Genomic DNA, 15,800 nt, shown 5'->3' with positions numbered 1-15,800 from the left:
CACTAACAACATCAACTTGTTTTCCCGCTTCTCTGAAACAAGGCATACTGATTTTATATTTAATATTAATTATATTTTCCGTTTGGTATTAACACAGTAAATCTGTTTTCTCATTTTAGTACTGCATCATTTGCAGCACTATATATTTTGCTATGCTTTGAAATGACTGTAATACAGGAAATGACAGCTGAAGAAATAGCAATTGACAGCTTCCTCATATTTAATTTCAGATGTTAAAACGGCAGACAGTGTAAAACCACAAGCGTATGAGCTAGACATGCCACACACTTTTTTTTATGCAACAAAAGCAGTACGGTCTGACTTCTATTGACAGTTTACACTCATTTCCCCTCCGAATACACAGACTGCACTCAGGCAATACGTCCTCAAACAGGTAGGACTTGTTTTATATTTTTTCTGTGACTGACCATTTTGGACGAAATAAACTGTAATAAAGCACAAGAGACTCCAGGGTCCCGTTTTTCTATTTTCTGAGGACAAATCTGTTGGGTATTAGTCAGTGGCGGCTGGTAGTCTTTCAAACAGGGGAGGCTGGTCGGTTACGATATTTCCAGATTTTAAAAGAAAAAACACATCAATTTTGCCCATACTCTTGCCTCTGATCTGGCTGATTATTGGCAGGGTCACAAACTGTGAAATAACAGGTTCTTTTGGCCCATTAGCCTACTGTCCAATATACATGATGGTGGTGTTGGGGGGGGGGGGGGGGGGTATATTTTAACATTTTATATTTTAAAATTGTGGCATGTTGTTTAAAAATTGACCTTGGCTGTGTTTTTGTTTAAAAATGTTTTCCAAATTGTAGCGGTGTTTAATTCATATCCAGAAAAACATATATTCCAATATAATATACTCAGCATAAACATTTTAAATAGATTCTATATTTTTGGTCCATCCATGACATATTACTAAAGTAGCTTATTTACTGTTGTTGATGTGGGTCACTTGCTGTTAGCCAATTCACTTTCTCGTACCAGGAGAGCTGAAAGGAACGAGTATTATTCCCTACCTTTTTCACCAAGTCAATTTGAGGCGTTTGTCTACCCTGCTCTTTAATTTTAATTTTTTCCTCAAAAGGAAGACTGGCAAATGGCTTCGCCAAAATTAAATCAGCAATGCTTGGCATCCGTGCGCAGCTTTCTTGCTAGCTGACTAGCCCCCTCAAGTTCAAGTTCAGTCACTCAAATAAACGAAATTTCTGGAACTAAGATAGCAAACTTGACAACACTATATTTACACTTTATTTACAATGAAAATATATACAAACTAAAAAAGCTGGTAGAAACTGTATGTAATGAATGAAATTGAAATGTAAGCCGATCTCTTACAATACACCACACCACTTGCGAATCCGCATGGGACTGAACTGATGTTGCCAGATACTGCTGACATTATCCAGCCCAAAATATGTTCAAAACCCGCCAAAATGCACTTAAAACTGCCCAATTGGGCGGGAAACCGCCCAATCTGGCAACACTGAACCGCTGCCTGTCTATAGTTGAAACGAGCTGTCAATCAAAGAAAATATCCGGCCGCTTTCACCAATCACCAGTCTCCTCGCGGAAACTGCCATGTCCCTCCCACTGTGAGGCTCGGAGTCCGTAGGCGGGCATTTTCGCAGTATTTGTCCAATAACCGTCTTGCATTTTGAGATTGAAAAGCGCATCGCTCCCAAATGCCGTTGAAGTCCATTGAGGCTGGGAGTCCGTGAGACTCCGTGGGCGGGCATTTTCGCAGTATTTGTCCAATAATTGTCTTGCATTTTGAGATTGACAAGCACATAGCTCCCAATCCACTGAGGCTGGGCTGCATCGCGCTGTCACGAGGGGGAAAAACTCACGCACACATTAGGCGAACTGGGGAAAGTTATAACGGAATGATTTCGCACTGTAGTTGGGTTGAGCACATATATTTCTATGATTCTGGATCTGAAATAGCAATGTTATAAGGTCGGCTATAACATAAGCCTAGTGCAATTCATCCTACATGATGTTCGTCATTTTTAGAGGAGGCTGAGCCTCCCTCGTTGTATTAGAGCAATCACCCGTGGTATTAGTGCTTATTACTTATGCAATGCAGTGTGCATGTTATATTAAATTATTATAAATTAAACTGAGCCATTAAATACTGTATGTTCACCGAATATACACATTTACACAGTTGGACATTCCACTGGCCTTATCAGTGTTCCTCAGCTACGATTGCAAACGGGATTTTATGTTCACAGTCATGTAGCACGATTTATTTTTATTGTCGAAAGACCAATGAAAAGGTCCTGCTTCTACATGCATGTGCATAGAGATTCATCACAGTCTGATGGAAATCTACTGGTTTTGTGAGACAGATTTCTAAATTAAATCCACCTACTTCCACGGGCGCAGATAGAGGGTGGGATGGGTGGGATTCGTCCCACCCAGATTTAAATTCACCTCGTTTGGTCCCCCCCACTTATAGAGGGATTTCACTGACATCACCCGAAACCGGAAGTAAACAGACCCTGCGCCATATTGGAAGACCAACAAACTCGTGATTAGGGGGAAATAACGGCAGCGGTATGTGAACCCACGAGAATAAAGTGAAGTGGCAAACGACTTAAACAAACAAATCTGAGCTGTTTTATTTATGATTTATTGGCCCAACAGTAGACTTGAAAGAAACCTGTGTGAGACTTGGCAAAAAACTGTGGATATAATGGATAAGTCTTTGCATGATCTGTGGACACTTTGAGGTAAGCAAATGCAAGAAATTCAGATTTAAAACATGCTAAATTGGCCCCAAGTTGATAACTGTATGAGGAGCAAGCCTCCCAGACTTCTACAATTTAATAATAATAATAATAATAATAATAATAATAATAATAATAATAATAATTTAGGATGGTTTGGGGCTTGCTCTCCCTCCTATTATATAAATAAAGCATAGTTGTTGTGTAGGCATACCGTATATCATAAATACATATGTATAATTTGGATAAATTAACCTAAATTATGGATACCTTAATAGTAACAAAAAGTATTAATTTTTCAACTGAAAAGATATATTATTAAAAGATAAATATCAACAAGATTACCTTGGCCATAACTATGTGTAGGTTATTCTTAATAACAGCTGTAATATCACGACCCAAGCCACTAACAACATAATTGTAAGCCTGTAGCCCTTTGTAGGCCTTCAAGTCATCAGCAGTGTAGGCACTGGGTGTAAACAACAAATAGTTTACAATGTCTGGGTAGCAAACAGATGGCAGAATTGGTGTCCGGTCCTCCTCATGTTTCCATTCTCCTTTGCCCCGAGTCTTATCATATGGGTCAAACCCATCAATCACAGTCAGTTTCTCCACATTATACTGTGCCCTTTCTGCAGCTGGTAATGTACTCGCATAACCCGAATTATCAGCCATCGTGTCACTTCACTCTCGCTCATAGTTTGTTTTATATTGTATGTATGTACTTGAGGTCTTCCAATATGGCGCCCTAACAAAATCTCGCGGTACGGTGACGTCACGCGGTAGCCCTCTATAGGGAGGAAAAAACGTCTAAGCTGTCTTTCTTTGCATAAGGCAAACCTTACGGAAAAATCAAAAGACTAATTACCATTCGGTTTATTGAGGTGCACAGCAGTACATACATAGTTGCAACAACTCACATAAAACAAAACAAAGACTGATATTCGGTTGGTTGAGCTGCGCAGACTGCACAGGTTGCGAGCTCGAGCTTGGTTGCTATGGTTACCCACAACAAGTTTGACAGGCATATGTCCTAGTCCAGCTCCTAGTTCAGGACCCCAACACGGCATGATGAAGGGTGCCAAACCGAAAAGGCAGAAAACGATTGCATCGTTTTTTCGGAAAACAATGACTGTAAGTAAACTGTGCCTTACTTTATCATATCACCTTGCAATTTTTTGATAGTCTGTTCAAAGTAATGTCGTAGTGAAAGTAAAGTCGTACGGAGTAGAGATGCCTTTCTGGTAGCCTCCTTCTTTCGGTGGTAGCCTGTAGAATCAGTGCTCAGAAGGCAGTTTTAATGTTTAATCTGGCGTTCCCTGCCATAATTTCAGCGAGCATATTGTTTCATAAGGAAACTTTGCGAAGAGTTGTTGACTGACTGCCGCTCACGCAACACACAGGCATAGTTAGAAAGTCAGGATGCACTGGTTTACACTTTACACACACACACACGTAGCCCAGCCTCTCGCTATGTTTGGGTCCACCATGACCCAAAAAAGGCTGAATGGAGTGGCAGTGTGCCACATCCACCAAGAGAGGCTGGACAATCTGAATAGGAGAGACATCACCCAACAATATATTCAGGGCAAGGATCGGAGGAGAGAGGTTTTTGGATCCTTCACATAATCTGTTTCTGCATTTGAGGCCATTTATTGAAAAAACTCATGTAGACTACTTATTTACAATTTTATTCATATATATATATATATATATATATATATATATATATATATATATATATATATATATAGGCTATGTTGTTTATGTGTTTGTAAGGCACATCAAGTAAGAAGTGACTTTTAATTACATTTTGTGTGGGGTTTTTTTTACACCCTGCTCTTTCTGTTTTCTTAAAGAATCAGTGTGCTGAAAGTCAGTTAATGTTTAAATAAAACAGTTTTTGCATACGGCATATGGCATGCTTGGGGAGTGATTGGAATCAGTATCAGAATCAATAAGCTTTATTTCTTTCAATGATGGGTAATTAAGTTTGACAGTCCAAGTCTCAATACATAGGATACACAGACCTAGATGCTATAGATAAATACAAAGGGTAGACAAAACAGTCAGCAGTCATCCAGAACACACACACACACACACACATTCAACCCACATGACATCCTGTCGTGCCAGTGGTAAATAGCACATGAGAGCACCAGACATCACAGGTGTGCTCTATTCCTACGCTATTTATTTATTAGTAGGCCAAAGCTAACGGTTGCAGGGATGAAGGAGTGATGGTTTTTTTGTCTTAGCTGAGTAATGTCGCTGCCCTGAGGGCATCAGAGTATATTCCTCGCACAACACATGTTGGGGGTGGGGTTGGGGTTGGTTTGCTGGCAGCTTTGTCTCCCCCAGTTCAAAAAACGTATCTGCGCCCCTGCCTACTTCTACATTTACTACATAAAAGAATTAAAAGCAATATTATTCACATATTTACAATAGGACACTTAATGATGAAGTAGCATTTTGAAACCCTTCCTTGTACTTTACACACATAGGTCTTAACTTGAGAACAGTCTGAAGAAGAGCTCTGTATAATCACAGAAGTGTGTGTGTGTTGAGAAATTTCTGGGACTCTTTGACTGAACATGTTTGCATGAAGATAAATTTTCTCATGAAACACCAGTGTTTGTGTCAGCCCTGCGATGACCTGGCAACTTGTCCAGGGTGAACCCCGCCTCTCGCCCATCGTCAGCTGGGATAGGCTCCAGCTTTACCCATGACCCTGTAGAACAGGATAAGCGGCTACAGATAATGGATGGATGGAACACCAGTGTTTCTATGGATCAGGTTTCAGTCTGTTTGCTTTTCTATAACAGGTTGCTTCAGCCATATGTGCAGCGAACAACACACTAAAAACAAGATGTGTGTATTCAAGTGCATCAACAAGTTGTTTATCTAAATTAAACCAATTATAAATAATATGCTTCAATGCTCTCTATTTGAGGAACCCAAAGAATAAACACAAAGATGAGATGTCTATCAGCTGTAATCATCACATTAATACGGACCTAACTGCTTGGTTCTGACATGGGATCATGCAGTTCACTTTTATAGCAAAGAACACGGACTTCCACTGCAGTGACTCTTATGAACAGCAGCCACCCTTATAAGAAACATCCTGTCCAACTTTGACTGAGATAATTCACCCAGACATGCGGTGTTAGATGATCTAATATGACAAGAAATTATCAGAGAGATTCAGATGTCTGAGAGAAACAGGAGGATCTGAAAAGGACAAAACACCATCAAAGCATAAATTAATCTTCTGGATTGTCAGCACCTGGAGGCCTCAATTGTGTCAAAGTCCCTGCTGTACAAGGACCTGGGGCCTCATTTATAAAACTTTGCGCAGGATTTACTCCAGAAGACGGCGTGCGCACGAAACTCAGAATGTGCGTGCGCACAGAAATATTCTGATTTATAAAACCGTGCGCATGCACGTTCCATGCCAATTTCCCTTTATAAATCACAATCCACTCTAAATTTGCAGCACCTGTGCGTACCTCAAGACACACCCACAATTGCCTATAAATATTCAGCGAAACGCCCTTAATGAATATTGATATCTGTGGACAACATGCCCAAAACAGAAGGAAAGACAAAGAAGCGCAACTTCACCAACTGTGAAGTTGAAGTGCTAGTAGATGAAGTGGAGCAGCATCGAGCTGTTTTGTTTGGAGGCCATAGTACGGGAGTTACAAATGCGAAAAAAAAATGTGTGACTGGCAGCATGTGGCCGACACGGTCAATTCTGTAGCTTCACAAGGCCATACTATGGCAGAGGTAAAAAAAAAAACAAATGGTCCGACATAAAGGTGGATGCCAAGAAGAGGATCGTGGCACACCGCCAAAGCGTCCGTGCAGCGGGCGCGGGGAAGGGGGAGCCGGAGCTCACCCCACTGGATCAAAAACTGGCTGGCATTATAGGGGAAACACTCCTGAGTGGAGTTGAGCATGAGGAGGAGGGTGACACCGATGCTGGGCCACATGAAACAGCCGAGGACTCGGGTATGTAATTTTTTTTTGGTTGTGTATCAAGGAACCACCTCACATTGCACGTGTGCCCCCTTGTTTGAAATGGGTGTGAAATTAATTGAAATGAGTCTTCATCCAGAAAAAGTATTTTATTAACAAAAAAATCCCCTCGCAGTTGCTGGGTGTGCCAGTGAGGCCAGCAGTGTGTCAGCTGCGGCAGCGGAGGTCCCAAGGACGTCCACGGCCTCCGATGCATGTGCATCCATGCCGAAACCAGCCACCAGCGCCCGTGTCCTAACAGATGCAGTGCTGCAGGTGCAGTGGGAACATGTGGATGCCGTCCGCAAGGTCACCCGGGAGTTCTCATCTCATCTCATCTCATTATCTCTAGCCGCTTTATCCTTCTACAGGGTCGCAGGCAAGCTGGAGCCTATCCCAGCTGACTACGGGCGAAAGGCGGGGTACACCCTGGACAAGTCGCCAGGTCATCACAGGGCTGACACATAGACACAGACAACCATTCACACTCACATTCACACCTACGGTCAATTTAGAGTCACCAGTTAACCTAACCTGCATGTTTTTGGACTGTGGGGGAAACCGGAGCACCCGGAGGAAACCCACGCGGACACGGGGAGAACATGCAAACTCCGCACAGAAAGGCCCTCGCCGGCCATGGGGCTCGAACCCAGGACCTTCTTGCTGTGAGGCGACAGCGCTAACCACTACACCACTGCCCGGGAGTTAAAAGAAATAAAAAATGAGTTGTCTGCATTAAATGCCAGCATTAAAGAATTTCTTAAAAAGTAATCATTTGTTTCAATTTGTCTTTATTGCCTTAAATAAGATGTTATTTTTGACAAGTGCACAAAATTAAGGATTATAAATGTTAAGTCAGTCACGTCTTTGATGCGCGATGTTATGTTTGTGTTAAACTTCGATTATTGAACCAATTTCAGGTCGTTCTCCCCGTTTCCTCCTGAGGTCGCATTTTCCGCATTTCCCTTTTTTGTGTGCGTACGCATGGGTCAGAGCTTGCGTGGAGGTGCGCACATTTTACCGTCAAGTTCACTTTTTATAAATACCGAAGCTTGCGTAGAATGTGGCGTACGCATTCTTTTGTGCGTACGCATCGTTTATAAATGAGGCCCCTGGTCTTCCCAGGCACGTCTCCCATCCCAGTACTAACCAGGCCCTTAAGGTGCATCAGGCAGCTGCTTCTATAGCCCTTGGCCTCTCACCTATACAGCTAGGGTTACAGTGGGGGGCTAGTCCTCTGGTAACTAGGAGAGTTTGACTCCCCACTCACATCTGTATTGCAGTGTGCCTTGCCAGACAGCAGCAGGTACCATTTTTATGATGGTGTTTGGTATGACCTAATCTCTTGATTGAGAGGCAGACACGCTAACCACTAGGCCAACTCGCAGTCCTCAATTTTGTACAAAGTGAAATATTTTAATGAACTGAGTAAACACAAGCCTAAAAAACAGGGGCTTACGGTTGTGCATTGTACAATTACCTTAACAATAAAGGTGATAAGACCTCACATAGATGTAAATTGTACCTACCATTTCAGAGCTCTTTACAGAAAAGATATTTAATAATTTAAATTCATGGATCCTGAGCTGTTGTGATTCTTCATACCAACGATGAGGAATTCATTCCTTCAGATTAATTCATTCATGTGAATGAGTTCAAATCCCCTCAGGAACTGGCAAAACAAATTATATCAAATCAAATCAAATCAAGTTTATTTGTACAGCGCTTTTAACAATAAACATTGTCGCAAAGCAGCTTTACAGAATTTGAATGACTTAAAACATGAGCTAATTTTATCCCTAATCTATCCCCAATGAGCAAGCCTGTGGCGACGGTGGCAAGGAAAAACTCCCTCAGACGACATGAGGAAGAAACCTCGAGAGGAACCAGACTCAAAAGGGAACCCATCCTCATTTGGGCTACAACAGACAGCCTGACTATAATATTAACAGTTTTAACAGGTATAACCCTCAACTGTCCTCATGGGGCCGTCCTTCACAGGAGTGGGGCGATAAAACTCCGACCAGACACAGGGCACCAGGATGGATCAAGCAGGTCCGAGGGGCAGAAGAGGCCAGCATCTCAATCCCAGGATCAACATGTAACTCAGAGGGACAGATGGGGGGGGAAGAGAGAGAGAGAAAGAAAACACGTTGTTAGGTATGCCCTAAAAATGACAAGTATTAAATCTGTGTGGTAGGCTCGCAGAGACGAGAGTCTTTACATCAGGCATAACACACAATGGCATGTTAATATGGTAAAAAATATATCATGACCTGCTCTGGCTGGATGCTTGATTGGGTGATGGGAGCACACTCCTCAGCAATGATGAGATGCAGATGGGACCCTTAGGCCTGGCCAAGACAATTCAGTTACATTTCACCGGGTCTGGGACATGCGACAGAATGTCTGACGGCCGATTCCCTGCGAGATATCACATTTCTGGACTAAAGGCAAGACGTGAATGAACAGTCCTTCACCTGGAGACAACACTTTATTGCTGAAGCTGCACCTTTTGGTCTAGAACATGCTTATTGAAATTGTGATCAAATAAAAAGGAAATGGTAATGGGGCTGGCTAGCATGGTCCAGCCTTCATGCCCCATGCAAATCAATGAGCCTTCGACACCCATGACCCTGTCACCGGTTCACCAGTTATCCTTCCTTGGACCACTTTTGGTAGGGACTGACCACTTCAATCACACTCAACAGCATGACAATTTCTATTAATTGATTTAGTACAGATAGCACACTTAGACATTGATTAGATGAAGATTGGAATTAGGGGTACTTGCACTCAATCAAAAAACAAAACAAAACTTGCACTCAATAATTTAGACAAATACACAAAATACAGTAGCTTATCTGTAATCATCTGTGTTGTCGCCATGTTGTTGCCTCTACTGCATGTCACCTGAGTCAAGCGAGTACTTGCTCTTGACTTCATGTGTGTTGCTGGGCTGGTCTCATTCATACGCAAATAGATCTTGCCATAAATTGACCAAATAAATTCATATTTCAGGTCTTTCTTACATTCCAGTGCACTTTTAACCAGTTTCTTGTCCATCTCCGCCAGTGACTCGTTGATATAGATGGTGTTGCTCTCCCCTAAAGGCTTCTGCATGCTCTTGCAACAAGGCATTCACAGATAGCTTTTTGCAGACAGTTGTAATTTATCATTGAGCGGGGAGTATAGGCGTGTATAGGCGTGCGCGATGTTATTCACCGCCACAACGCAAGGGGGCGCGAAGTCGCTAGGAGTAGTTGGTGGGTGTAGTTAGTGGAGTGTTTATCCTCCAGTTACTGAGCAACAGGTCATTCAACACCAACAACAATGGCCACTGGACGAGTCCGCACTTTGATCGAGATATAATGACTAGAACTGGAGTCGTATAGATGTACGTACTTCCTCACTTCCTCGATCAACCGCTCTTCGTGCTACTCCATCTTTGCTCGTGTTTTTAAAAATGGCGGTCGTGAAAACAAACCAAACCGGGGAAGTAGGGAAGCGGAAGTGTGTGTACAGCGGATGTAGAGTGGACCAATCAGAGCCCTCTTGTCTGCGACGCTGTCTGCGAGGCTGTCTGCGAGGCTGTCTGCGGTGGTCACAATTTTTGGGAGGTGCGCGCAGAGCATCTGCGAGGGGGAGGCTTCACAGACGCCATCTGCGACGCCGTCTGTGAGGACTGGGTTGTCAGCATAAATTGGCCCTAAGTGACCGAAGCTCTTGATATTCTTGGTCTTGAAGTCAGGCAGTTTGCCTGTGGCTTTGTAAATCTCATCTGTCATGTTATGACACACAAACTTCGCAATAACAGACAGTGGGAAGTTCGAAGTTTCCGTCTTGGGACAGATTCAGTGACTTGTTGAAACGCCTGCAGCCAAAATTTTTATCCCTGCCAGGCTCGTGACAGTAGTGTCTTCTTTGGTGGTCTCCGGAATACCTCAAAATTCAAGGCATTTGTGGCAGCCATATTGTACAAGTTCATTTAGCCACACTTTCTGGTCATTCAAATTTTCATGTCTCCAGTCTCCTGCTTCAGATCACTGTACTCTGCGGTGACTGCCTTTATCTTTGTATCCTGCTGTGCAACTTGTTTGAGAAGGTTCATATTTTGCATTGAGAAAGTTCAGAGATGTTAGTAGCGGTTCCAGTTTCTTGTTAAGTATCTCCTCTAAAACCTGATGAGTTATGGCCATAATAACTGCTTAAAACACAATGTAGGGGTAGACTACCTGAGAAAAATAAACAGAAAGGTAACTAGGAAAATATAAAAGGCAAGATTTGGACACTGATCACACCTTAGGAATTCCAGGCAGGCACACACACACACACACACACACACACACACACACACACACACACACACACACACACACACACACACCTCTTTGCATGAAGTGCATGAGCTTGGGTGTGGTCCAGGAGCTTCATAGCACTCCCTCTCAGAACAATGATGTATAAAGCCTCTGTAATGTAATAATGTGCAATGTGATAAAACTTTTCAACTCTCTCTCATATAACACAAGTGACCCACTGATGCTTCACTCACAACGCCAGGACATTCGGTATCGTCACTTTCACAGTCAGTGCTGCTGCAGTCATATTTGCGTCTATATTTGGATTTTCTCCTCTTAATTTTTTGTATTATATTTACACCAATGTATATTTCTGTGAATGTCATCTATCTTAACTTTACTGTAATGTAGTATGTTATGGATACTGCATTGTTACTGTATGTTTACTGTCTGGTCTTGGCTGTGGAGAGACATCCAAGTAAAAATTTCATTGTGCTCACTACACTGTACTTATGACTGCACATAACAAAAAAAAGATTTGAATCCTTGACTCTTATCGTGTTTCTATTCTGTTGATTTTCATTTCAATGCCAGTCCCTGAACCATATACACTATAGCTTTAAACACTATCAGCTATTGTAAATTATAATGTACATGCACAAGTATTCTAAAGATTAGACAGATGGTTGACGTGTGTGTGTGTGTGTGTGTGTGTGTGTGTGTGTGTGTGTGTGAGTGAGTGTTCTGGATTCAAGATCGTGTGATATGGTTCAGATGAATGTGTTTTGGGGTAGAAGAGTGTGTTCTCGGTCCAAGTGAGTCTGTTTCTGGTCTAGGCAAGTGTCCAGGTGTGTAGGGTTTAAGTCGAGGTGTGTGTGGTTTGGTGTAGGTGACTCAAGCTCTAGAGGAATGATGCTCAGAAATCCATGTCTAGACAGAAGGATATGGCCTTGTTAAGTAAGCCAATTTTTAATTAGATGGGTCATTACTGGCTAATAAACAAAAACTTGAATCACCATAAAGGGGCTTATTGTGCAATAATGACCAGTGTTCTGATTTTTTTTTCCTGCCTAAAACATTTTCCTGCCCATAGCATGAATTTATATCTGTCGTCTTGTCCCACCTACCAACGTAAATATAACTCTGGAAAAAATTCAATTTGAGACCACTTCACTTTTTTTTTTCTTAAATCTGCATGTCTAGCAGCCATTTCATTCCAGTGTCTGTGCTGAAATTCCAACACAAGCACACCTCATTTTACTTAATGAGGTACTGATGAGGTGATCACCTGAACCAAATCTTATTTAATGAGGAAAAGTATAAAAAAAACCCACTGCTGTGGTCATCACTATCCTCTTGCATTAGGACCAGTTTGGAAAACAAAAACAGTGCTAGGAGTACCTTAAATTTAATTGGAATACCAAAATATCTATTCATCATGCCAAAAGAGTTAAAAAGAAAAGTTTTGAGTGAGAAAAAGAGCAGCAGACGTTGGGGACAGCAAAGTTACAGACAGGCAGAGGGTGAAAATGACTCTCCGCTGACCAAGATGATCGTCAGCTCCTTCAAATGTCACTCAACAACCGTAGGACAAGATCAAGTAACCTACAAAAAGAATGGCAAATGGCAGCTGGGTTCAAATGGCAGCCATAACAAGAAGGGTTCAAAACAGGTTCCTCCGGGTGGAGTTGAAGTCATGGAAAGCTAGAAAAAAAGCCCTTCATCAATGAGAAGCAAAGAAGAGCCAGGCTGAAGTTTGCTGGAGACCATAAGGATTAGACCGTTGGGGACTGGAGTAAGGTCATCTTCTCCGATGAGTCCAATTTTCAGCTTTTCCCCATCACCTGGTCATCTAATGGTTAGACAGAGACCTGGAGAGGCCTACAAGCCAAAGCATCTCACACCCATTGGAATGGGGCAGAGTTTTGTTTGTGAAGGACATATGAAGCAATCCTTGTAGAAGGTTACCCTGAAAGAAAACTTGCTTCCTTCTGCTCTGACAAAGTGTCCTAACTCTGAGGATTGGGGTTTCCAGTAGGACAATGCTCCATTCCACACAGCCAGATCAATCAAGGTGTGGATGGAGGACCACAAGATCAAGACCCTGTCATGGCCAGCCCAATCTCCAGACCTGAACCCCAGTGAAAACCTCTGGAATGTGATCAAGAGGAAGATGGATGGTGATAAGCCATCAAACGAAGCTGAGCTGATTGAATTTTTGCACCAGAAGTAGCATAAAGTCACCCAAGAGCATCATGAAAGACTGGTGGAGAGCATGGCAAGACGCATGAAAGCTGTGATTAACTGTCAGGGTTATTCCACCAAATACTGATTTCTGAACTCATCCTAAATTCAAACACTAGTATTGTGTTTATTTAAAATTGAATATGAGATTGATTTCTGTGCCTTATTCAAGGCCTGAAAACACTTTTTTATAATTTTTATTTTGAGCAGTTGTCATTTTCTGTAATTCAATGCTCTGAGTGACAATACGTTAACGTGGAATTTGGGGGAAATGTTGTCAGTAGCTTATGGAATAAAACAAAAATGTTCGTGTTCCTCAAACACATAGCTATAAATAGTAAAACCAGAGAAACTGATAATTTTGCGGTGGTCTCTTAATTTTTTTTCCAGAGCTGTGTGTGTGTGTGTGTCTCCTAGTGTGTTTAAAGTGGTAGTATATTATTATAGATAAAAACACTCAAACCTACATCAACAGGTGTTATGACAAGTTCACATCTACTCTGTACAGGCTACACGTTTCACATTTTGGCAAACAAAGCATCATTAATAACTGCACAAAACTTACAAAAGACTAGAAAACTACCCCATTTCTTCCTCTCAAGGCAGCAAACCAATTCATTTGATGGCAGCATATATTTATGTGCGTGTATGAAATAACAAATGGTCCACTGTGTGTTTGCACGATTAACTCAGGTAGGACATTTCCATCGGTACACTGCAAAAAAAAAACAACTCGTATTTTTTGATCTAGAACAGTAATTTAATTTAGTGTAGGTGCAATTGGTAATTGAGTGATCAATCTCATTAAATCTGAAGGTTAATAATTAAATCATTAAATTGAATCAGTCTCATTGAATCATACCATTGAATCATTCTCATTGAATCGTTTTCATTGAATCATTCTCATTGAATCATACCATTAATTTTGATGCTTAATAATAAATTATCAAACAGCTAAATTATGGTATATTCCAAATTATTATGATCACTCACCATATTACATAACATATGCACCTTTGAATTCTTTGAGATTGGGTACTTCAAAAATATTGGAACACAAATAAACACAGTTTCAATAATAGATGAATTTATTATAACAAAGATAACATTGAATAATGGCAGTTGAAATCTTATATACAGTGTGTGTGTGTGTATGTGTGTGTGTGTGGAAATTAAACATGAAACATGTAGTGTGTGTGTAAAGCCTTCTGGCCTGCGATGAAGGAGTTAGCTTTGAATGCTGCTAGGTGTGTGTATGTGTGGGGGAGCTGACCACGTGTTTCTAAGTAACAAGGGAGTTAGCTTTGGTTGCTAAGACAAAAGAATTAGCTTTGTGTTGCTAGCTGAGGCAAAGGAAGGCTAACTAATGTGTTTGTGTGTGAGAGGCCTGGTGACCACGTGTTTCTAAGTAACAAGGGAGTTAGCTTTGGTTGCTAAGACAAAAGAATTAGCTTTAGGCTAATTTCACTAGCTTATAACAGTACTGAATCCACTGAAATTTTGATGAGGTCAAAATATGTGTAAATAATGAAATTAAAGTGTTAGAAAGAAAAGGGGGCATGCAAAACCTATCTATTAAACAATTGAGAGATCAAAAATAGAACAAATGGTAGAAACACAAAATCAGTGTGCACACTTAAACAGTTCCTGAGTTTAAATTCACACTAAGTAAATAAACTAATTCCTAAGACTAGTCTTTTTGCCCAAAATGCCAAGTCTTACTTCAGTATCTCGCCCTTTTGTAGAAAGCAGAGAATTCTTGGAGAGGCTGAGTTTCAGAGGAGCCCGTGGAGACTTCTGTAGGAAACAGAGAATTCTTGGTCCGACGCTTCGTAGCTCGTGGGAAGAAAATCTCTGATTAAGATAATGTGCACAGCTTTTATTAGAAGGAGCTGGTCGCTTCTAACATTAATTAACTGCTTGGGCTGCAGTCCGTATGTATGTATAAGGAACAAATGGAAACCTGGTTGTAGCTCAAGTTGAGTTTAAAATCGCGCGATTCTAGGATCAACCGTGGCCAAAGGTGAAAGAAAAGCGCGAAACTCTGATTCTTGAGTAAAAGAAAAGAAAAGACGTCTTTATCTGGTTTGCTCGGCGGAGCGAACGATCCTCCTTGTGTCCAGATGGCTTGAAGTCCAAACGGAAAGAGAAGGAAGCGGAAACATGTTTCGTTACTTATGACTTCAAAGAAGATGTGACGTTGGTGATCCCGTCCTGGCGTGATGCAGGTCAACGCGGAAGTTGGCTGATGGGAAATGTAGTTTCTTAAAGGGACTGTGTGTTACCTACATTAGTAAAACTTGAAAATATAAATTATTGACATTTAGGGCAGTAATGTTAGTTAGCACAACAAAGCAAGCAAGTTCGGGTTGAAAATATTGACTCGGGTCGGCTCTGACCTCGGGCTTCCTTTTTTTTTTATAAAACACATCTTCTCGCTGGTTGCACTGTGTGAAATGCACTGAATCAGTGTCACCATAACTGAATCA

At 41.5% G+C, this 15,800-nt stretch overlaps 1 protein-coding gene across 1 annotated transcript in view; it reads left to right on the top strand.

The window, feature by feature from the left end:
- Window positions 1-274: 274 nt before the first annotated feature.
- LOC132882234 (4-galactosyl-N-acetylglucosaminide 3-alpha-L-fucosyltransferase 9-like) overlaps window positions 275-15,800 on the top strand; it is a 150,601-nt gene continuing 135,075 nt past the window's right edge. Inside the window, exon 1 of the mRNA XM_060915496.1 lies at window positions 275-394. The gene's annotated coding sequence lies outside the window, so the exon portion shown is untranslated. The remainder of the gene's footprint in view (window positions 395-15,800) is intronic.

The sequence above is a fragment of the Neoarius graeffei genome, chromosome 2 (assembly GCF_027579695.1).
Source record: "Neoarius graeffei isolate fNeoGra1 chromosome 2, fNeoGra1.pri, whole genome shotgun sequence".
Classification (NCBI taxonomy): Eukaryota; Metazoa; Chordata; class Actinopteri; order Siluriformes; family Ariidae; genus Neoarius; species Neoarius graeffei.
The sequence above is the reverse complement of the archived record's forward strand: the minus strand, read 5'-3'. Positions and strand labels throughout refer to the sequence as shown.